This window comes from Balaenoptera ricei, chromosome 16 (genome assembly GCF_028023285.1).
Source record: "Balaenoptera ricei isolate mBalRic1 chromosome 16, mBalRic1.hap2, whole genome shotgun sequence".
In the NCBI taxonomy this organism is placed as follows: Eukaryota; Metazoa; Chordata; class Mammalia; order Artiodactyla; family Balaenopteridae; genus Balaenoptera; species Balaenoptera ricei.
The window spans coordinates 10,889,167-10,913,466 of record NC_082654.1 but is presented as its reverse complement, the minus strand read 5'-3'; the positions used below and the strand labels follow the sequence as shown (position 1 = coordinate 10,913,466).

The 24,300-nt window shown below is 42.8% G+C and overlaps 1 protein-coding gene across 1 annotated transcript in view; it reads left to right on the top strand.

Annotated features, from left to right (window-relative positions):
* The window catches only part of PLPP4 (phospholipid phosphatase 4), a 554,796-nt gene that overhangs the window by 487,225 nt on the left and 43,271 nt on the right, over positions 1 to 24,300 (top strand). The gene's annotated exons all lie outside the window — the stretch shown is intronic.

Here is a 24,300-nt window from a genome sequence, read left to right as displayed (position 1 = left end):
TTACATCCCACTCCTCCTGCCTACACCATCTTTCATACAAAAGGTTAGTTCTTCTTTGTCTTGTACCTACATGTAAACTGGATTGTGCCTCCTCCCCCACCTGTGCAAGGGCCCTTTTCCAAAATGTACGTTAGATTTTTCCTTGTTTGATTCAAGCTCCCTAAAGTATAATTAGCGTCTCCCTTCTCTTCCCAAGTTTTCTATCTAAATTAGAGGCTGCATACATTCCACAAAGTTATCCTTCCAGAATTACCCTGGGCCTCAGTTTTCCAATTTGTAAGACCAAAGGAGTTGGGCTAGATGAATTTAGCATCTGACCTTCTAGTCTTCCTATTACTTTTTAATTTTGCTAATAAAAGCCCACAGGCACCTATATATGAGTTCTAAAGAGGTCTCTTCCTCCAGGACAGAGACCCATTTTAGGGCTCATGACTTGGCAAGCAGAGCAAGGGCTGGATTTTGGCTTTTCCTTACATCTTTGGCCAGTTGCCCTTACGCAGTGAGTAACCTGTCTAACCATACATGGCAGTCTTATTATCTAACTACCAGCAGGACATGCAATTGCAAAGAACAAGCAGACGATAGTCAAAGTCTTCGTTCAGAACAAAGTTTCTCAACTATCTTTGTCCTCCTCCCCCAGAGGACATTTGGCAATGCCTGGAGACATTTTTGGTTGTCACGGTGAGAGTGGTAGGGGTGCTTCTGGTATCTACTGGGTAGAGGCAGGGCTGCTAAACATCCTGCAGTGCACGGGACAGCCTCACAGCAAAGAATTATCCAGCCCCAAATGTCAATAGTGCTGACACTGAGAAACCCTGGTTCACAATATTAGCCACAATAATAATTAGGCATTGCATAAACAAAAATAAGTATTTATTCAGGAAGTGGTAGCATAAGTTTAAATCAGGAGTAATTTTAGCAGATATTTTTGAACAGTGTGTTTGAACCCCTGTCTCTCTCTGTGCCTCTTTGAGCTGTATGTCTGCTACTGCAGGACTTTCACCTTTAGCAAGAAGACTACATTTTCATTTGGGAAACCAAAGAAAAGCCTGACACTTGTGGCCTCTAAGGATACTCCTTCAGTTCTTTCTTTCTTATATCTTTCCAGACTTATAGTAACCCCTTGCTAAATTGCAGGTTAAAAGTACAAAGAAAATTTTGAAATTGATGCTTAGATTTTATGCTGTGAACTCAACTATAAATTAACCTCCAATTTGAGTCTACAATTTGAATATTCACTCTACACAAAAGCACTAGGTAAAATGTATAAAATCTTTAAGTCTTTAGCTTTAACAGTAATTGAAAGGTTATTGACCTCCAAAAGATAGTGAAGAATGTCAGTATTTGGTATTTTATTCTTGAAATTACATGTTTACATAAATGGAAATGAAATGTGGCTTAAGTAGAACTTTCAATTGTAAGATGGAAATCAGGTTGACTCTTGTTTTTTCCCAGTTGGCCTTGACTTGAAAAAGATTCAAGAATCAGACTCCACTTAGGATGTAGAAAGATACACCTAACAGTGAGAAAAAGACAGATAGTGTAAGCTACCTGCTGATAGGAACTTCTGTCTTGTTCAATGTTATGTCTTTAGCACATAGAACCTTGCCTGACATATGGTAGATGCTCAATAAGCATTAGCTGGGGAAATGACTAACTGGATTAATAATCTTTCACTATTTTTTAACAATTGCCTTTTAAAAGGACATTTGGGTTATCCCCAAATTTTGCAGTTATCACTCTACTATGAATTAGTTCCTACATATATTTTCCCAAGAACTGGAGCATTTGGATTGTGAAAGATGGCGTGAGTGGAGCCATTTAAAGTAGAGCTGGAGACCCAACTGCTAAGCAATCAACTAAGTGTCATGTTAGAAGAAAGACTTTTTCAGACATGCAAAGCCACAAAATTTTTACCTTCTAGGCACCCTTTTTAGGAAGATCCCAGAGAATGTGCTCTTCCAAAATGGGGCCATAAATCAAAGCAGAGGAAGACATGGGATACAGAAAGCAGTATGCTTACCGTACTGGTACCCACGACAGAGGGGAAGGGAGTCCTGAGGTTGCTGATACAAGGAGATCCAAGACGACAGTTGGGTGCTGGGCACATAGGACCACCAGGCCAGCCTCAAGCCTGGCTGAAGGCCCTGGGAGAGAGCTTCCTTAGGAAGATGGACTTGAAAAAGTGCTGAATGCATCTGGACTTCTTGGGAAGATATTTAGACAATTGTTTATGAGTTTGATCTTAAATTAGTGATGATAACTTATTACGCAATTTTGTACTATGCAATTTTTTAAAGAAGAAAAAGGATAATACCAACTCTGGGGGAAAAAAAGTCATGAGTTACTATGCTATAAAATCATAATATTGTAAGCAATGGATATTGATCAAATCAAATCCACAATAATACTCTACCAGGAGGTTGGAAGATACAAGGGGCACACATGGGCATTAGGACTAAAGTCTTATCTTCTCTAGCGTGAAGTCACTAAAAAATGCCAAAAGCTGAAAAATCAAAAGATAGCAATTCAAGTATGTTATCTAAAGACATGGAGGTTAAAAATGAAAAGACTCAGCTAAAGGGAGTGGATGTGGCTTCTTCAGATGAACAAGAAATGGTGGGGGGACAGGAATCTAAAGCCTTCCATAACACATCTTGGAAACTATTTGACTCTTTATGTGTTTCCCTTGATGAAAATAAACAAAAAAATAAAATACAATAGAAAACCTCAGCTGAAGAGCCAACTTTTCAAAAAGGAAAGTCTGACCCCAAAATCTGACCAAATGTTGCTCTCTCCTGTTCTCTGTGTGTGTGTGAGGGAATTAAGGCCTGCAAATCTCATCTTGGATTTTCTGGTTAATCTCCTTGATCCCAGAGGCAGCGTCCTATTTAACTCCGTATTCCCAGCCCCCATACAGGGCCTGGTACACAACTGGAGCTCCACTGATGCTTTTTGAACATATACACGAATAAAGGATGTCCACTCAGAGATGCAAAAGGGCAGCGGTGACACAGAGGAGCAAGGGCTCTGAGCCACTAGAGGGCGTTCCAGAACTTTACAAAGGGAGTGATGTTTCCTCTGAAGGGACTGGGTAGATGGGCAAGGTGGGAGGGGTAACCCAGACAGGTGGAGAGCTGAGCAGAGGCATGGGGGTGTGAGTAGACAGGCATGTGTATGTGCATGCACACTCTTAGAGAAAGTGTAGTGGTTCAAAATGAGGCTGCCCTGGTGAGCAGAGGTCAGCACAGCCTCATAGGCCACTTCATGACTCTTAGAGGCCACTTAGCCTTTTCATGCCTGAAGATCAGGGATTCCCAAAGCTGATTTCTCATCAGAATCACCAGTGGAGTATTTTGACATGCATGTTCCTGGGCCCCATCTAAGAGATTATTAGCTATAGCTCTGGGATCGGAGCCAGGAAACTATTTGTCAGAAGATGCCCAGATGGCAGAGGTTGGGGACAGGCTTGGGGACAGGGGGACTGTCTTAGTTCAGGCTGCTATAACAAATATACCACAGACTGGGTAGTTGAAGCAAAACCCACTTATTTCTCACAGTTTTGGAGACTGGGAAGTCTAAGATGAAAGTAGGAAGGTGCTAGCAGATCCTGTGTCTGGTGAGGACCTGCTTCCTGGTTTGCAGACAGCTGTCTTCTTGTATCCACACATGGTGGAGAGCAGAGGAGGGGTGAGCTCTCTTCTTATAAGGGCACTAATCCCATTTATAGGGGTTCCACCCTCATGACCTAATCACCAACCAAATGCCTCACTTCCTAATTCCATCGCTTTGGGGATTAGGCTTCATCATATGAATATGTGGGAGGGACACACACATTCATCCCAGAGGAGGGAGGAAGAGGGGGAGAGCCAAATCTGGGCTTTAGAGTCAAGAACCACATTGGAGATTTTTCCTGGAATCCAAAGTTGATGTAGTTTAACCTATTTGAATCAGAACAAGATGAGCAACACTTTTGTGTTGACTTAAAACACAAACACTACAAAAGAGTTACTAAGTGTACCATGTGATTGCTGAAACAAGGTGATTTAAGTATGGAAAATTAAGATAGATTTCCTGATGACCTACCTTTGTTACTGGAATTTAAAACATTCTCTCATTTTCTTTCTTCTGTAAATTAGTAACAGTGAAATAAATTCCAAGGTAAGCGTGTGTATTTCACATCTAATATGTGTTGTTGATACTGTTTAAACTATCCAATTTTATTGAGGGGAAAATGCTTTAAAAATACCATCCGGAAAGCCATTTCCTAAATATGCATAGTTTGATTCCTATCCTGATGTTCATTTATTTCAGTCTTAGCTTACTTTAAAATCAACCAGTACCCACTGAGTTCCTACTCTGTGCAAGGTCCTGATTTGGGAAACAAGGAGATAACTGCTGTAGGGAATATAAGAGAACATGAGCCGTGAGCCCTGTTCAAAAGGAGTTTACAAGCTGGCTGCGGAGATACGACTAAAACACATGACAAAATTACTACTGATTCACTATGTCCACATAGCTCTGGGTGCTAAGATCAAGTGAGGGTACAGAGTACATGAGCTATAGGAATTCAGATGAAGGGGAAACAGCTATGGGCTCAACTGGTGAGGGAAGGCTTCCTGGAGGAGGTGTGATCTGAGCTGGCCTTGAAAGCTGGGTGAGATTTCCCTGGACAGAGTTGAGGAGAGAGACTCCTGGGGGAGGGGTAGGAGAGGACATGAGTACAGATGGGGGAAGATGTAAAACATGTTTGGGAAATAAAGCTAGATCAAAGGAAGAGCCTAACTTGGGAATCACTGGAGACGTGACTGGAAAAATATTTAAAGCAGGGGTCCCCAACCCCCGGTACCAGTCCATGGCCCATTAGGAACCAGGCCGCACAGCAGGAAGTGAGCAGCCAGCGAGCGAGCAAGTGAAGCTTCATCTGCCGCTCCCCATCGCTCCCCATCACTCGCATTACCGCCTGAACCACCCCCCCGCCACCCTGGTCCGTGGAAAAATTGTTTTCCATGAAACCGGTCCCTGGTGCCCAAAAGGTTGGGGACAGCTGATTTAAAGGGTGACCATGGAGAACTCTGAATGACAAGGTTCAAAACGGTAGGCAGCGGAGAGTGGCTGATGACTTTTGATTAGGTTAGAGAAGTGGCAGATGAACAAAGAATTTAGGGGATACCGATCTGGAGGAAAATTGTCCCATGGATGAGGAAAGCAATGAGACCAGTTAGGAGGCAGTTGTAAGAGGGTAAATCTAAGGGAATGAGGTTCTGAGTTAGACCATGCGACTGGGATTGATAAGAAAGGGAAGGCGGCTGGAGACCTTGCCGTGAACAAGTAAGCAGGCTTAGGACAAGCTGGGGTCCGCAGAAGGAGAGGGGGGCAGCCCCACCCTGAAGTTTGGTACGGGAGTTGTTGGGTGAATGATGGTGTTGCTGGCAGAAAGAGGAAGGTCATTTGGGGATGCTGGCTTGGAGAGAAAGAAAACGATCTCTGTTGCAAATATGTTGCCTTTGAGCAGGCAGCAGAAAGAAATGCAGACAAACAGCTGGAGATGCGGGATTTTGTTTAGGAGAAAGTTTGAGGCTGGAGTCGTCCCCACAGAGGTGAGAGCTGAAGTTGAAAAGTGAAGAAGAGTCACTCATTCATTCAACAACTATTTGGTCTGTATCTATTAGGTGCCAGGCACTTCCAGATGTGCTGGGGATACAGCAGAGGGCAAAGGAGACACTTCCCTTTTGGAACTCGTATTTTATTGCAGGAAGCTGACCTTAAACCAGCAATTTTACAAAGATCTGGAGGAAGGAAGCTGAGAGAGAGAGGAGGAAGAGGGCATTCCATTTTTAGGAGGCGGGAAAACAAAGCAGGACTATTGTGGAAACCAGGATTATTCTGAACTTTCCCACAGAGGACTCAGAGAAAGTGGAAACTCACTGTCCTCTGCCCAGGGCCTCTCTGGGGCCCTGCCTGATTGTCTCACACGCATGTGTTTTCAGGCAGAGGCCCTGCAGTCACAGAGGCAGCTCCAGACCGCCTCGCTCCAGAATCTGTTCCCACCTTAGATTGTGATGTAAGTGAGGAAGCTGTGTAACTGATGTCTCCAAGTGGGCTGCCGAAAAGGGGCCACGAGAAAAATCACCGAATGGCAAGTGCTCTTTATTAGCCTCATGCATTTAAAAGGAACCGATGAAGCAGCTGGAAAATGAATCAATTAATGGTGTTCCGCACGTCAACTCCTCACGAGGTCCAGTGATTCCTTCAGGGCAGCCAGGGGTGCTTCCTGATGAGAGCTGGGCTCACGTTCCCATCAGCTAAATGAGGCCTCGCGTCCCATGGTTCCCCTCAGAGGGAGGGCGAGTAATGTTCATGTGACTGGTACATAGGCATCAACTGATTAATCATAATGGCAGAGAGCTGAGATCCTCGTCTGCATTTTGCATGAATCCGTAACAGTGACAGGAATCAGTGATGGATGGCAGCTCTCCCCTTAGCACAGCTGGCCCTGAGCAGGTGCATGGGGCACACTGGACAGCAGCAGAGGAAGAATTCTCCAGAATTCCAGGAGACCCCTCTACCTCTCTGCAGCCTGTGTGTCAGAACCCCCGAACACCTCTCTCACATGACACGTGGTCCGCAGTCATGCAATGAATCCTTATTTCCCTCTCTTGCCTCCTGGTCTTGGAGTTCTTGAGGTCAGGGACTGTGTTTTACCAACCCCGGCATCCTCAGTACTTACTTCAGTACCTGGCACTCAGCACAGGTGCTCAGGATATGTCTGGAACACGTGTGAGCCCCGCCGGACGCCTCTCCTGGTGGAGGCGAGGCGTGTGGAGCAGCTACAGGTACTATTGAGTAGCCAACCCCACCAAAGGAAGCTTGGAGCAAAAGGTTCATCTTTTCAGATTCAAGAGTTACCTTCCAGCCCACCTAGAGGAATAGGTGAGAGAGTGTGCACACGTGCAGGAAAATCTCAAACACCATGCAGCCCTGGGATAACTCAGCTTCTAAATTCCTGCTGGGAAAGGGGTGTAAAATCTGCGAAGGGAATGGGCTCAGCCGTGCGTGAAGGCTGCTGGGTAAATCAGGACCACGCATCATGCACAGGCCGGTCGGTGGCACCAGGGGTTGTGCAGGAGACTCCAGGACCCTCTGTAGCTTTCCTCTCATTTGTTAGTCCAACTCCCTACTGGCTTCCAGAGCACTGAAACAGCCTTGTATAAGCTGCGTGCTTCACCCCCGCTCCAGGCCGGGATCAATGAGGCTGAAGACCCTGGTGAGAAGCAATAGCTACGGAGGCCGTGTGAACGGAAGGAAGCGGGTCATTCTTGGCAGTAGCTGGAGAACACAAAGAGGGCACCAGGGGACAGGGCCGGGGCTGGGGGAAGGTCTGCCCAGGGCTTTATAGCAGGGGCTCCAGGGCTACCCAGGAGACCCAGGGGACTGGGGCAAAGCACTAAGTTTCATGTTAGGGATTTCGCAGAAAAGAAAAACAGAAACAAATGTCCCCTCCCCAAGAATACCTTCCACTCTGTGTCTTGGGCTCAGCGAAGAATCAGCCCCACTTACTGTGCCTTTTACGTTCATTTTTAGGAGACCCAAATTTTTCCACTAAGTAATATACTATGTTGACATATTCACTATTGTATGTAATAAGGCAGAGATGTGGGTGCTATAGATTTTAGAAGGTTATTACAAAGATTGATATTTTAAAGCAAAACAAAGGATTCCTGTGTAATAGTGATAGATACTTTGGATTCTTTGCTTACAAGTGAAAGAAGCCAATTTAAAAAATTTAAGACGAAAGTAGGGATGGGGGTAGGAGTTCATATCATTGGAAAGAAGGAATTGAAGGACAATGGGACAAACAGTCCTGAGAAGGACAAAGCCCATGGCCCAGCCCCGGGGTCTAGAGGTAGGAACTCAGGGACTGTTTTTGAGGGTCTAGCCCTGAGAATGACTTACTCCAGCTGGCTTCCTGCTTGTGTAATTTTGCCCCAGAGTTGGGGCAGAGAGCTAGTAGTTTAGCTCAGATTAGGTGGCCCTCACTTGGTCACTGATACCATCCAGGGAAGAGGCCAGTGTGGTTGGCAGTGCCCCAGCCCAAGGCAGGGGCTGTCCTCCCAGTGGAGAACTACCATCTTAGAGGCCTAGGTACGAAACCCAGATCATCGATTTTTTGAATGAACATCGCTGTACGATGGGAATGCTAACCGTCAGAGGGTTTGTGTGACGATTATGTGAAGATAGTGCCTGTGAAATGTCTATTACCGCTCCTAGCATGAAAGAAGTACTCCAAAATGGTAGCTTTTAGTTGTAAAATTAAAAATGCCATAAACTTCAATTAGACCAAACTCCCCATTCCATAGGATTTCTGGCAAATCAAGGCTTTACTTTTCTAACTTGTTTTAATTCCTAGAATTTAATTGCACCTCCCCAAAAACACACAGGACCACAAAGAAAGCATTTAAGATTCTTTGAAGTCAAAATGTTTAAGCTGATGAAAAGATAAAATGTCCTCAATATCGTTATGTGGTTACACAGAGAAAGAGCTTGGTCTGGGGTTCTGGCCTCTCCCTGGAGCCCCAGCTTCCAGGCGTGGCTCTGCCGTCTTCCTGCTGCTGACTTCAGGATGACAGTCCCCTCTCTGGGCTTCATTTTCTTCATCTGTAAGAAGGGGGTTGAACTGAATGGCCCCAAATAATGACTAACATCTCAATGCCACTTTTCAGGGTGAAAAGTTCTTTGACATCTATCAGGACATTTGATTCTCCAAGTATAACACTCAGTCACTGCATGAACTTGGTTTAAACCTCTACAACTGATCACTTATCGATGAGAAGAGCCGGTGTCTTGCTGTTCTAATGGTCCGTAAGCACGTGGGTTACTGCCATCCTTCCTGATAAACCTGCAGACAGGACAGCCTATCTCAGTCTCATAGAAAAGTAACCGAGGCAGGAAGAAGCCGAGCGTGACACAGTCCTGGGGAAATTCATCTGAGCTAATCAGCCTTCCACACACACCCTCATCAGGAAATGAGGCGCTCTTGTAATATCTCAGAAGCAAGACTCTTCACATTCCCGCTCATAAAAAGTAACAAGAGGTTCATTCACAACAGGATCTGTTTCTTTTTCCAGGTGGGTGGGGAGGGCATATAGCATTAACTTCCTGTTCTCTATCAAAATTAAGTTTACCCTTGGACCTTTGCATATTCCTAATTTGACTTAATTGTACTGGTGGTGAATGGTAGTGTGAACTTGCCCTTGGAGACTCTCAGAATATAATTCATGCAGCTCAAGGAATGCCTCGGTGGGGAAATACTTCCTCCTTAGTGATCCTGGATACCCAAACCCTTCATTTAATTCTTCCACAGTAATGGAGTTTTGGTTTTCCCTACCATTATTCTTTGCAAACATTTCCTGTTCCCCTACATAGGGTTATGGATTTGGGGGGCTACAAGGGATCTTAGAGATAATCCACTCCCTTATTAAAGTTAATTGAATTCCCAAGAGGTTAAGTGAATTGCTGAAGGTCACAGGGCCCAGAGTTCAGGTTTCCTGACACCCATCCAGAGCCCTTTACACTTCACCGGTCTGCCCGGAAGATTGCAGGAATCCTCTTTTATTATCTCAGGTGTCATTTCATGAACAAATAGTGACAAAGAGCCAGAGATGAGAAAGAGTGGAACAGCGGAGGGAAGGCGTGGGACGGAGGGCAGTGTTATAAAATTAAACACGGGTTATAAATTACAGCAGGGCAGCCGACAACCCTATATTATAAAGTCTCACATTGTAAATCCCTCCCCCAAACAGCAGTGTGGGATGAAGATGATTTCAGCCACAGCTTGCTTAACTTTCCACATTGCATTTTTTACCTGCTTTTGAATCCCAGCAAGACGGTTTTAGGCACCTGTGTTTAAAGCTGTCTAGCAAGGCACGGGGCTGAGAGTTACTTGGTGTATGCTGTGTTCCTGGCCATCCTAGCAGGGATGTATTCTTTCTCTCCTGGGCTGGTATGTGGGTTCATCAGGCAGTATGGAAAACAGCCCCAGCCAATCTCTGTTGCGGTCCTTTAAGGAAGGGGAAAAGAGGGGATCGGGCTGGCCCGTCTCCACCCAGCCCTGCTTGAAGGCCCCAGCTCTATGGCAGCTCCTTTTGGGAGGGAGAAGAGAGGAAGAAAACAAAGCCAAGTCCTCCCTGTGCTCAAGAACTGTGGGGCTTTGCACTTTGCAAGGGTCCTGATGGGGCTCAATACTTTCACTACCGGAGGAATTTACCTCCCAAGCAAAGTTTCATTCCCATCCTCGCCCTATTGGCCAAAGTTCCTGGGGATAATTTAGGGATCCTGGGCACCTGAAATCAAACTTGGACCCTTGGTTACTATGCATTCTTTTACAGGGACTACCTCTATTTTACTCTCTACCTCTGCTTTGTTACACAGCATAGAAAAGTAACACATGGTGAAACGCCAAATGTTTTGAGTCTGTGAAGAACACACCACTGACCACCAGACCAGCTGGGTTCATTTTCACCACAGGGATGTTTTGCAGTTGGAGCCCCCACCCCCAGATGGTGACCCAAGCATCCCCCACCCTGCTCTGCTCATAAATATGAAACCTCCCCTTACCATACCCCAGAGAAGGCCCCTCCGGATAGTTGTCTTTCAGCCCCTGAGGCAGACAGAGGGTTTGGGGTGGGCTCCAGAACCATTCTGTAGCAAGAGGATTTGGAGCCTACCTGCCCCCAGCCAATGGTTTACCTTTCCCCAAAGTGACTCCCCGTAAAAATAGATGTGATTGCAGCAAAGGAATGCCTGGTGATGGGATGCTGCCCACGTTCTCTCCAGTCATTCTGGGTCTCTAGACTGACCGTGGAAGGTAGGAGGCAGGGGAAGGAAGGGAAACAAGGTCCCTCCTTGGGTGGTGGGCTTCTTTAGGCTGTGAAGGTGTTGGAGATACGAGAACTCCGATCGCTCCCTGCTGGTTGGGGGCAGCAGAGAAGTTCTCTCTGGGTCAGGCACTGGAAGTCATCCTTCAAGAGATGCTTATAGTGACTGGCCATCTGGTCACTGCACTGTGGCTCCTTTGTAGGGGGGCTTTTTTCCCTTGGGGGCCGTAGAGGAGCCCAGGCTTACAGAAGAAGCCAGTTATTTTTCCTTTTTACAAAAATATAAATTTTTACAACCAATACAAATGCTTAAATACTTAAATCATTCAAGAAGCACTTGTAATCAAACCCCTTATACTTGAATATGCAGTTCCTACCAGGACACAGTTTGAAACCTCACTTTAAATAAATAATTTGTTTACGACGATCAAGCCTGCTAATGGGGAGGCTTCTTGCTCAGTTGCTGCGCTCCTAAAGTGTGCCAGCCACCATCCCTGCCCCCCACCGCCCCCGACCCCTGCCCTGGTCTAAGCAGCTAAGCGCTGTGGCCAGGACAACATTAAGAAAGCACCCCTCCCCCCAAACACCACCCAGGATGAAGTAACTCCTGGGAGGCAAATGCCCAGCCCTGGACTGCTTTGACCAGCCTTCCTTCTGTGCAGCTGTGGCCATGAGACGATTCTCACACATACAGTGAGTTTGTATAACAAGCTGATTTCAGAGCCAGGTTTTAAGTGGGTATCCCTTTTCCACTATTTTTTTTTCTCCTTGTATAGTTTCAGCAGGAAGAAAAAAAGAAAGAAAACAGTGGTTTCAACCACCACCTATTGAATCGAAAGTTTGCCTGCAGCTCAAGGGGTAGAGGAAGCCCACCTCAGTCCAAAGGAACTTGGAGTCCTCTTCTTGCAGATGTAGGTCACACAGCTTTGACTGAAAAGCTCTAATTTAGGCTCCTGGACCCTAACTTGCATCTGTGGAAGTTTTCTGGAATGTGGCTCACATAGAAGGGAGTCAAATTTTAAAATACAGAAGAAAAATAAATTGAGGGTGGAGATGTGTGTGTGTGTGTGTGTGTGTGTGTGTGTGTGTGTGTGTGTCCCCTCTGTCCTTATGGCCCAGCTCTGTATGAGTCTAGTATCCAATTATTTTTAAGTAATTAATTAGTTTTCTAAAAATAAATCAATTTATTTAAACTAAAAATTCAAAACCAAAACCAATTCACCTATTTCTCCCACCCCCCAACCCCCATCTCTGAGCAACCACCAATCTGTTCTCTGTACCTATAAGCTTGGTTTGTTTATTTGTTTAATTTAGATTCCACATTTTTATTTTTTAAAAAGTAAAGCTAAACCACTTACAATTAATTACTTAAGTAATTTCTGTATGTTTGGTCTTAATTCTTCATCTTTTTCTCTATTCTTTGGGGGATTTTTTGGATGTGGAGAGGTTCTGTTTGGTACCCTTGCTATTACCTTGGTCCTGTCCTCTGTGTCATATTCTTTGTGATTTGTTTGACTTTATTTTCTAGTATGAATGAAAGTCCTACATCCTGTTTTCAAGTCAACATCAGTTTAAAATGTTTCTCTATTCTATATTCCCAAACTTTCTATGATAATCATGTTATAATCAGAAACAGAAACAAAAATTATTTTAAAATCAGGATCCCTGATTTCAAACGTATATTTGTTATGAGCTGTAAGGTTGCCCATCTTTCAACGCCCAACTGAGAATAACCAATTCGGTTCTTTAAAAATCATTAGGACCATTAACTCTGACTTGACAATAGAAGACATAATAACATCAAATCCTTGACAAAGTGGGAATTAGTTCATCCATTAATTCATTTAACAAATAATTATCGTATGCCTACTGTGCGCCAGGCACTATACTAGTTGCTGCAGATATAGCAGTGAATAAGATCACCCCAGGCCTGACCCACAAAGAGCTTATGTCTCTAGGAGAGACAGATGTTGAACATAATCACATGATTTTTTAATGAAAAGAAAATAGAATAATTGAGATATAACTGACATGCAATAAATTGCACACATTTAAAGTGTTCAGTTTGATAAGAATTTTATACATGTGTATACCTGTGACACCACCACCACAATCAAGGTAATGAACGTATCTATCACCTCTAAAGGCTTCTCCTTGCCCCTTTGTAATCTTTCCTGCCGGTCCCTCTTCTCCTCCACATACCTAAGCAACCACTGATCCCCTTTTTGTCACTGTAGATTAGTTTGCATTTTCTAGGACTTTACATAAATGGAATCGGATGGTATGTACGCTATTTTGTCTGGCTTCTTTCACTCAGGATAATTATTTTGAGCTTCGTCAATGTTGATGAATATATCAATAATTCATTCCTTTTATTGCTGACTAGAATTCCATTGTATGGGCAAACAACAATTTGTTTATTCTTTCACCTTTGATAGGCATTTGGATTGTTTCCAGTTTTTGGCTGTTACAACTAAAGCTGCTGTGAACATTCATGCACAAATCTTTATATAGAAATATGCTTTCATTTCTCTTAGGTAAATACCTAGAAGTAGAATGGCTGAATCACATGGCAGGTGTATGGTTAACTTTTTAAGAAATTGTCTGTTTTTCAAAGTAGTTGTATTCTTTTTACAGTCCCACCAGGAGTATATGAGAGTTCCAGTTCCTCCACGTTCTTGCCAACACTTGGTATGGTCAGTTTTAAAACTTTTAGCCATTCTAATATGTGTGTCATGGTTTCTCATTGTGGGCACAATCATGATTTAATTGAGGGAAAAACTGCAGATGCTATGAGGTTGTGTAAGTAGCAACAAACCTTAGCTCTTTGAGTGCTCTTTCTATGCAATACTAATTATCATACAATTCCCAAAGCCCCACATATCTTTTCAATAGATGAGTCTTTGCACGAATTTGGCAGTTGGGTATAATTTGACATTTGGCTACTCTCAGTCTCTTTTATACAGCCTAGTGATCTCCGTTTGGGTATGAATAAACCTGAATGTTTCTCTGAACTGGGCCATTTCCAGCTCAGTGAGTTTGTGGATGCTTAGTAAATAACTAAGCTTTCCTGCCCCTCGTATTCTACGTGTGTCAAACTTCCCCAAGGAAGGGATGCTCAGAGCTCTTTTCTTAAGCTAACACAAGGACCAGGGCGAAATCTTGACATTGTGTCATAATGTTAATAACATAATAAGATCACCGGCCCAAAGCAATAGCTAAAGGTGAGCAAGGAATGTGAAACGTGAGTCATAACTCAGCAAAAGGAAAGAAAGGAGACAGGGATGGCTTATCTCGCCAGGAGCCTTCAGGCGGTGCTGCTGCATTGCAGAGTGGTGCTGCTCCCCTTGGTGAAGGGCCGCGCCTGCTTCGTAAAGGGAGCGGGTCGCAATGGGTCAGTTCGGCGAGGCTGAGAGAACAGGAGCCAGATTGCTTAGCATCCGCAGTCTTCCCTGGCTCCGGAAGTGAGTGTCCTGTAGCTGCCTGACAAGAAGAAAGGAAAAATATAAAAGGCAATAAAGGAGAAGACTGGCTCTTCAATGGTGTTTACAGTTTTCATTTAATCTCTACAGTTTGTTATTCCTCAAAGTGAAAATTCCATGTCTCATTTCTTCAAATGTTAAAAATATTTCCCTACTGTAGCCTATGGAGGTTTAGAAAAGGGAGAACCAAGAACAAAAATAAGCAAATCTCCTTTGGGGTTTATTGCAGGAAGAGTAGAAGACATTGGGTGTTCCCAAGAGCCATTCCCAGCTACTCATCACAATAAGCAAAGGACCTCAGCCCAGGGAAATTAGAACACTTCTCTGTAAAGCTTCCATTTCTCACCTCTTCTTTGTACCAGTCAGTTTAACTCTTGGCAACGCATCACTTCGTGTCTCCTCTGCTCTCCCCAGCCAGATTCTCTTACCTCTTGTACCCCCAGGATGCCTATGACAGCACTGAGTTTATTGGCTTTCTAGATTTAGAACTAGATTTAGAACTCTTTATCCCTGCTCTAATGTTGCAACCTCTTTCTCATTCCTAGGAATATTCTACTACAAGTGTGTATTTTTATTTTTTATTTTTTTATTTACTTTTGGCTGCGTCTGGTCTTCGTTGCTGCGCACGGGCTTTCTCTAGTTGCGGCGAGCAGGGGCTGCTCTTCGTTGTGGTGCTCGGCCTTCTCAGCGCGGTGGCTTCTCTTGTTGCGGAGCTCGGGCTCTAGGCGCGCGGGTTTCAGTAGTTGTGGCTCGCAGGGTCTAGAGTGCAGGCTCAGTAGTTGTGGCTCACAGGCTTAGTTGCTCCGCGGCATGTGGAATCTTCCCGGTCCAGGGCTAAAACCCATGTCCCCTGCATTGGCAGGCGGGTTCTTAACCACTGCACCACCAGGGAAACCCAAGTATGTATTTTTAAAGTTATAAATCTAAATTAATTTTGTTTGGAAATTGCTGATGAGTTTTGCAAAACGGCTTGAGATAAATGGCATCCAGGCATGAGACAAGTTTCTCCTGGAAAGAGGATCAGGTTGGCCCGGTCCGTGCTTGGTTGGGTCCATCACTGGTCTCAATGACTGTGCCAGGGAGGAGCAGGGAGATGTGGCACAAAGATGACCACCTTTGTGTGTCTTCGAAGAAAGGGGAGGAAAAACTAGTGGACACCCCAAACAAGTCTGCTTCATGTAGGGAAAGTCAAATGGACCCCTGATTCTTAGGAAACTAAGTAGACAAGTTCGCCACTCACTCTCTTGTCCTTGTCTGAAAATCAGTTTTGTTATACATAAAACAGTTTATTTTCCTAATTTCTTTCACAATTCTTCAATTGCAATGTTTTAGGGGTTTGGGGTGTTCTCTACTTTCCAAATAAGAGTAGCTCACCTACCGAATTGCATCCAATGCTAGCCTGTGATGGCAACTTGTGCCGTCGGCATTATCCTGGTTGTCCTTGATGTTTATTGAGTGACGTGTAAAAATTATATGAAATTAGCCCAGTGCTAAGCTTCTATGAACATCATCTCTTTTAATTCTCACACACACTAAGAGATAGATACTATCATTATCCCAATACGATGGATGAGGTTAAGTTACTTCCCTAGGATCACACAACTGGTAGATCAAAAATTCTACCCCAATCATCTAGTTCTAAAGCACAGGCTTTGAAGCACCAGGCTGTGGCACCTCTCACAGTTTTCTGATGATTCCTCTATGTAGCTGTTGAATCCTAATAAGCCAACTGTCTTTCTCCATCTGGCCGTGACGATCATTTACAAATTTATCACAAGTGGCTTTAACTGACTTCTCTAGTTCTTGCTCCTCTGCCTTAAGCATTGTTTTTCCCTGGACCATCATTCTGCTTCTAGAAAGATTTTGTAAATCATGTGATAGTCCTTGTCCAAGGTCCTAAGGAAACAGAAATGAATGAACACACTGGAAACTGCTCTCCAACACCCTGACAATAATCTGTGGCAGGAAATGTGGATTCTAAGTGGATCCCATTTCAAGCAATTCTCTGGTGCAGCCAAATCAGAAAACTAGATTATATTGTCCTCCCTAGGCTGTAATCTTTTAAAAAATATATCAAATGCCAGAGATTCCTTTGCTATCTTGATTTCTGTTGTAAATGGCTTTATATGATTATTTGCCATCATCCTTATTAACATAGCTTTAAAAGTTTTAGTGTCATTTTGGGGACACAGCTAGTATTTGGTGTAGTACTGCTTGCTCTTTCTCCAAAGACAGACTGCAATTTTTCGGAAGTGTTCACAGATCTCTCTTGATTTTATATCACAAAGAATATTCATGAGTAAGCTATCAATATCCAAACAGGCTACATTAAATTTTGCTCCTGGGGAAAAACTGTGCAAGGGTCAAACGGGCAATTAAGATTTTGTCTGCTCTTAAAAAGGATGATGTTTACTTCCCCCCTGCAAAAAAACTCCAGATGGAAACCGAGATCTACAAAAGATGAAACTGTTCTCTGATTCATTTCTTCAGGGCTGAAGTTTAGCACTCGTTAAACTCTTAAAATGTTCAGAAGATGCTTGTTCAGATCCCTCAAAGACTTACGATGCTACTGGCTACTGTCTGCCTTCTTTCCACCAAATCCGAGATGAGTAAGTGAATATTTTCTTTTCTGAAGCATTAAGAATGGGTAATTGCTTTCACGCCAGGCATTTTTATGAAATCAAACAATAAAACGGGTCTTAAATTCTTGGTTTCCTTCAAATTTCATGAGCTTAAAAGAATTTCTATTAAGAATTTTATTTTTTATGCTGCAGCTTTAACAACTCCATTAAAGCTCTTACCCCCCCTACACCCCAATACCCAGCTGTGTGTATTTGGGTGTGGAATGTAATTTTCTTATTTCTTTTTTTAACATCTTTATTGGAGTATAATTGCTTTACAATGGTGTGTTAGTTTCTGCTTTATAACAAAGTGAATCAGCTATACATATACATATATCCCCATATCTCTTCCCTCTTGCATCTCCCTCCCTCCCACCCTTCCTATCCCACCCCTCTAGGTGGTCACAAAGCACCGAGCTGATCTCCCTGTGCTATGTGGCTGCTTCCCACTAGCTATCTATTTTACGTTTGGTAGTGTATATATGTCCATGCCACTCTCTCACTTAGTCCCAGCTTACTCTTCCCCCTCCCCATATCCTCAAGGCCATTCTCTAGTAGGTCTGCGTCTTTATTCCCGTCTTGCCCCTACGTTCTTCTGACCATTTTTTTTTTTTTTTAGATTCCATATATATGTGTTAGCATACGGTAATTGTTTTTCTCTTTCTGACTTACTTCACTCTGTATGACAGTCTCTAGGTCCATCCACCTCACTACAAATAACTCAGTTTCGTTCCTTTTTATGGCAGAGTAATATTCCATTGTATATATGTGCCACATCTTCTTTATCCATTCATCTGTTGATGGACACTTAGGTTGCTTCCATGTCCTGGCTATTGTAAATAGAGCTGCAATGAACATTTTGGTACATAACTGTTTTTGAATTATGGTTTTCTCAGGGTATATGCCCAGAATGGCCATCATCAAAGAATCTACAAACAATAAATGCTGGAGAGGGTGTGGAGAAAAGGGAACCCTCTTGCACTGTTGGTGGGAATGTAAATTGATACAGCCATTATGGAGAACAGTATGGAGGTCCCTTAAAAAACTAAAAATAGAACTACCATACGACCCAGCAATCCCATTACTGGGCATATACCCTGAGAAAAGGAAGCTTCTTAAAATGTTTCAGTTCTTCTAAAATGTGAAGCACAAACAAGTTTCTCCTGGAAAAATAATGGGCATGTATTGACTAATTCAGGTTTGTCCCCATCTACTTGTATTATGGGGTGTGTGGGGATGCCTTATCACTTAATGTTTTTGTAAATATTGTCCATGAGTTTTTGGTTTAGTGTCTAGTTTCTTTTATGTATTTCTTGGCGAGCATTCAGGTAGATTCAATGACTATCCCACAATGTAGCTGTCATCCTAGGGTGTAACCATCTTCCTAATCTTATTTTAAAATATTTTCCAAGGGAAGGATAGATTATAGAATTCGCACTGTCATGATGAATTTTCTTGAGTGCAGCAGCAGAGGAAAGAAAAGTATTCCTATGTTCTAAGAGAACTTTCTGTGATGATCGAAGGAAGTGAAAGGAGACAATGGGGCATCTGAAGGTCTTGAACGAGGAGAACCCCAAATACCCGGCGGGTATTTGCTGGAAAATGAAATTCTTTCAATTTGTGAACAGTGGATAAAACTGTTAGTGAGTAAATGGAGGAGTTCCTTGGCAAATTCTGAAAGGAGATGAGGCAGTTTGAATGAATTTGAAATTGATTTATCAGGGCTACCTTCCAGGACAGAAACCCACAAGGAAGAGAAACACCTGGGAGTGGAATCAAAATTGAGCAGAATATGGACAACAGAGAAAAAGGAAAAAGAAAGTCCAGATAGAGATAGAAGAGGGGAAAACACCAAGAAAATTCAGGAAACCAGCCATCAGATGTTTGCACACTTTTTAAAAACAAGCAAACAAACAAACAGAAGCAGGAACTCTGAGAAATGAGAAAAGCTGTTCTGAACCTTGCCTCCTGCTAAAGGTTCAGGAGAAAATAAATTCATATAAAAATGAGCAACAAGTACAATTCAAGGTCAAGTCCACTCAGAGTTAATAGAAGAAACACTGAGAGTAAGGAGCAGAATAAGATCCTTAAAGACGATGAATGCATGCCAGAAAGGCAAGCCCCACTATTTCAAAGTGAGCAAAATGACATTTGGAAAATGATATATGACATGAAATAACAATATACAGTAAAACTGGAAAAAATCAAAAGGAAACACCAAACTCAGGAAAGATTTAGGAATAAAATAAATAGAAAGCTAGCAATGTACTATCAACATGCAAGAACTCAGTGAATATTGTTTACATGCTCCTTCCTGAAAAATATACCAGAGAATGAGCTTCAGATCATCAAAGGAACTAGAGATACATTTACATAAGGCCTGGTGGTGAGCATTGAGTATACAGTTATTTATAGAAAGAATACTAAATGAGGGTTAAAAAGGAGAGAGTATTTACAGGTATATATCTGCTGTGACAATGTAGATATGGTACGACTATTCTAAAAAGGGAGAGAGTGAGAAGAGCATATGTAAGAAATTCTTTAATTATTTTTCATAATCATACTGGGAGTTGTAGTACTGGTATTGGTATTCTGAAGTTGGTGGGTGTATATTGTGAAATGAAGCAAATAAGCCTCTGGTTCTGAGGATTTCATCAGGATTCTTAGGGTGGAAAAAAAGGACCCTATAGTCCTTCATTTAAATTAGACATATCTGTATCATCTCCTGAAGTATTTTATCTTTTAAATACATATAGGGTTAGCCAAGAAGTTCGTTCAGGTTTTCCATAACATCTTACGGAAAAACCTGAACGAACATTTTTGCCAACCCTATATATATATATTTATGTATTTATATAAATATATATATAAATTTATATATATATATATTTAAGCTCTTTCCACTTAAAGCCTAGAAGCATGACCTACCCACAAGTAGTCTTGAGACTTCATTCCCTATTAAAAGAGATCTTGACTGATCCCAAGTCTGGGGCAGAAAAAAAGGCCAGTAAGCCTGGAATATATTGTCACGCCACTTGGCAAGAAAGTTATCAAAGACCACTAATGTCGCATCAGAAGCATTCATCAGCCAACCTGAATAGCCTCCCAATTGACATATATGGTACTATTTTTGCTCTAATAAGGATAACAATTGAAATGAATTAAAACCCATCAAATATGTTTTAGGTCCATGAGTTAACAATAATAGTTTTAACAAAAACTAACTGGCTAACTTCATGGGCTTTCATTATCTTAAAAACTGGTCAATAAAGAGAAAGAAGGATGCATGTATTCTTCTTTTCCTGCATGAACTGTCCTACTGGCTAACCAAATAATTGATGAGGGAAAGCATCTCTGTTGTAAAAACATCCCAATTAAAAGCAAAAAGAAATGATAGAATTAGAATACCTCTATTTTGAAATCCCCAGGGAATGAACAGACCTAGGCATTATGGGTTAATAACTGCTAACATCACAAAAAGAGAGACACTAGATATGGCCTCCTAATGAAAGAACATAGCCCACCTATAGTCTTACTGATGCGATCAACCTGGAGTCCATTCAAGCCTTTGGATCCGGCTGCAATTTTCAAGAAACATATAGGAAAGAGGGACATACTAACAGCAAGATAAGCACACAACCAACAAAATCCAGACTGTTGGAAACCACAGGTTAAATAGCCTGGGTTTTTCAACACATAAACGTAGGGAAAAGAAAGGGATGGAGGTAATTCTGAAGATTAAAAGAGATTTAAAAGCTGTATCAAATAATTTTTGAAATGGCAAGACGAAACTAGTGTCTAGGGATACATAAGTATGAAAACAAAACAAAACAAAAAGAAACCAAAGAAGTGATTACTGTAAAAGTCAGGATGGAGGGGGCTGTGACTGGGAAGGGGTCGGCTCTGGGTGGCTGACCAAGTTCAATTTCTTGACCTGTCTGGTGGTTACCAGGATACTCACCATTTAATAATTCACTGAGCTACACGTTTGTTTTGTGTGCTTCTCTGTATCTATTTTTATTTTTTTATTTTATTTTATTTAATTTATTTATTTATTTATTCATTTATTCATTCATTCATTTATTTATTTATTTATGGCTGTGTTGGGTCTTCGTTTCTGTGCGAGGGCTTTCTCTAGTTGCGGCAAGTGGGGGCCACTCTTCATCGTGGTGCGCGGGCCTCTCACTGTCGCGGCCTCTCTTGTTGCAGAGCACAGGCTCCAGACGCGCAGGCTTAGTAATTGTGGCTCACGGGCCTAGTTGCTCCGCGGCATGTGGGATCTTCCCAGACCAGGGCTCGAACCCGTGTCCTCTGCATTGGCCGGCAGATTCTCAACCACTGCGCCACCAGGGAAACCCCTATTTTTATTTTTTAAAGGTGGTGCGAGCATCTATTTCAGCAGGTCAGTTTAGGTCCTGTGTCAGGACAGGTTACTGTGTCTCCTTTAGCCCTAATGAAATCAGACGCAGGAGGAGGAGCTCCGGGTTGCCAGATCGTAAAGATTCCCCAGGGGATTCTAATGCATAGTCAGGGTTGAGCAGTACCAGGCATACCATGGCTCTCCAAGTATTGGACCAGCAGCTTCAGAATCACCTGGGAAGATTGCAAGAAATACGTTGTCCTCACCTGAGAACTTACTAGAACTGCCAATTCTCAGGCCTTACTCTACCCACAAAATCAGAAACCCTGGTGGTGGTCACAACAATGTTGTTTTAACAAGTCTTTGGTGATTCTGAGGCGAGCTCTAGTTTGAAAACCACTGGGCTATTGCAATCAGAGCTTCCTGCGACATGTCAAAAAGACCCACACCTTTGCTGGGATGAAAAGGCCAAAGGCTCTAGCAAATGCTTGGAGTGGCCATGATGGAGCTAATTCATCCGGGGAGAGGCACTCTGGCTTGCCTTCCCAGGACAACAAATACTAGACGGAATGCAAATGCATGTTTTGGCCATTTTTCAAATTACGGCAATCTGGTAGGTCCTCTCTGCTCTGATAATGTGATATATGGAGATGGTGATTGTTGCTTTAGAGCAGGCATATGTTCAACTCTAAGCTGATTCCATTACTGGACCTAAATAAATCTTAATGGTAACATCGCCCAAATCTATATGCAGATTTAACATGGAGAAATTATCTTTTTAGAACAACTAAACGACAGCAGCAACAAACCGTGAATCTGTGCTCTTTTGGGTTCTTAGAACACGGCCAGCTCTGAGCCCATTAGGAGGTAGGCACAGCGGAGGCTTAGGCCTCACGGGCTTAGGTCTGGGCCAAGAAAGCCATTTCTTACTTACCTGTAAATGCTGGGGCAGGTTTTATACAGTCTTCATCTGAGCAGTGTGTAAGTGAAGAAGTCTGAAAATTGCTGTTTTTCTCTCAAAGTACTTTTTAGAAGATCTGGCTTTAAAATGGGGCAGCTTCATTCCATTTGATTATTTGCAAAGGGAGTTATATTTAAAAGTGATGTCAGGGAAAAAATATCATTATCCCCCCTCGGCTTGCCTTGGTTCTCTGGAGTGATTCACTCGTGAGGGATGGATGCTCTCCATTGACCATGCTCTGGGAAGGCACAGGCTTTGTGCTATTTCTCCAGGACAAGGAGAGATTTGCATTGATCTTTCCAGAGTCTGCTGAGTCACAGATCTCCAACTCCAACCCAAGCCTGAGCCACAGCACACCCTCCGGTTGGTGCCGGTGACTTCTTCATAGCACATACAGACCCTGGGATGCCTCTTCCAGAAAAGATCATAAAAGAAGTCAGGGAGAAAAATGACTTCCTCCAGAACCATTTGCATCACTGTTTTCTGGTTCCTGAGATCAGGGGCAATAATTACATCAACACATATTTATCAAGAGCCTAGAGTGTAAGCTTGCACAAGGATCTATGGGTACCATGGTGGACAGAGATGATCCCTAGTCTCAGGGATCTTGCAATCCAGCGAGTAGACAGTCACTAAAACAAGAACAACACGGCGTGATCATTGCTTAGTGGTGGCATGTGCCTTAGTTCAGAAAGAATGTAGGAGAAATGTCCCTCCTGGGGGGAGGGGTGGATCCAGGGAGGTTTCGCAAAGAAACTAGACTTTGAGCTGAGTGTGAAGAATGAGGGATGTTTGGGTGGGAGTCAGAAAGCAGTGGGAGGGATAGAGCGATTAGTGCTGGTTAGTTAGTTAGGTTAGCATCTAACCCTTGTAAACTACAAGGTGAGGAGCAGCAAAGATCACGTATGAAAAGGTTCTGTAGCTGAGTCAGAGGTAAGTTTCAGTCTGGCATTCAAGGGAAGAGCCTTTGAAGAATCCTGAGCAAGGGAAGAACATGAAAATGATAGTTATTCTCAGCATTATTATTACTATCTACGCTACACCTATCATGTGCTAAGCGCTGTACTAAGTAATTCAGTTAAATAAATGACTCTATGAAATGAATATTAATTTCCTTCTTCTGCATTTGAGGAAATAAATTCAGAGAAGGTAAGTTGCTGGCCTATAATCACTAATTACTAATAAGTAGCTTAGTCCTGACTAATACCCATGTGGGTCTGACTCCAAAGGCTGAATTCTTTGGAGTAAACCTTTTGGCAGTTTGAAGAACAGTCAACACTCCATATCTGCCGGTTCTGCATCCACAGATTCAACCAACCATGGATCTAAAATACTGGGGAAAAAATTTCCAGAAAGTTCCAAAAAGCAAAATTTGAATTTGCCTCACACCAGCCAATTATTTACATAGCGTTTACACTGTATAAGGTATTATAAGTAACCTAAGGATGACTTAAAGTATACAGGAGGGTATGCATAGGTTATATGAAAATACTTTGCCATTTAATATAAGGGACTTGAGCATTTGAAGAGTTTGGTATTGACAGGTGTCCCGGAACCAATCCCCCATGAAGACCGAAGGATGACTGTATATGGGGTGTTGAGACGACAGAGCTGGGGGAATTGCCACATAAATTAGAACTAAAGACATGTAAATGTAGAATTTTTCAATAAAAATTATGTCATGCTAAACTGTGCAGAAATTACATAACAGGACTCATTCCTTCATTCATCTAATCTACCATATGCCAGGCACTGTACAAGGTGCTGGAGACTGAGGGTAAACAAGACATGCATAGCTGCTCCTGCCCCTCCTGGGAGCTTATATTTTAATATGAGATTCAATCATTGATCAAATACTTACACACATAAGGTAAGTATTTATATTAATAACCATGACTTGTTCTCTGAGGTCAAGTCTTTCTGAGCTTTGAGGCCATGTAACAGGTGGGGAAGAGGGTAGTCCAGTCTAGAGTGGGAGGACATAGAAAGACCTCCCTAA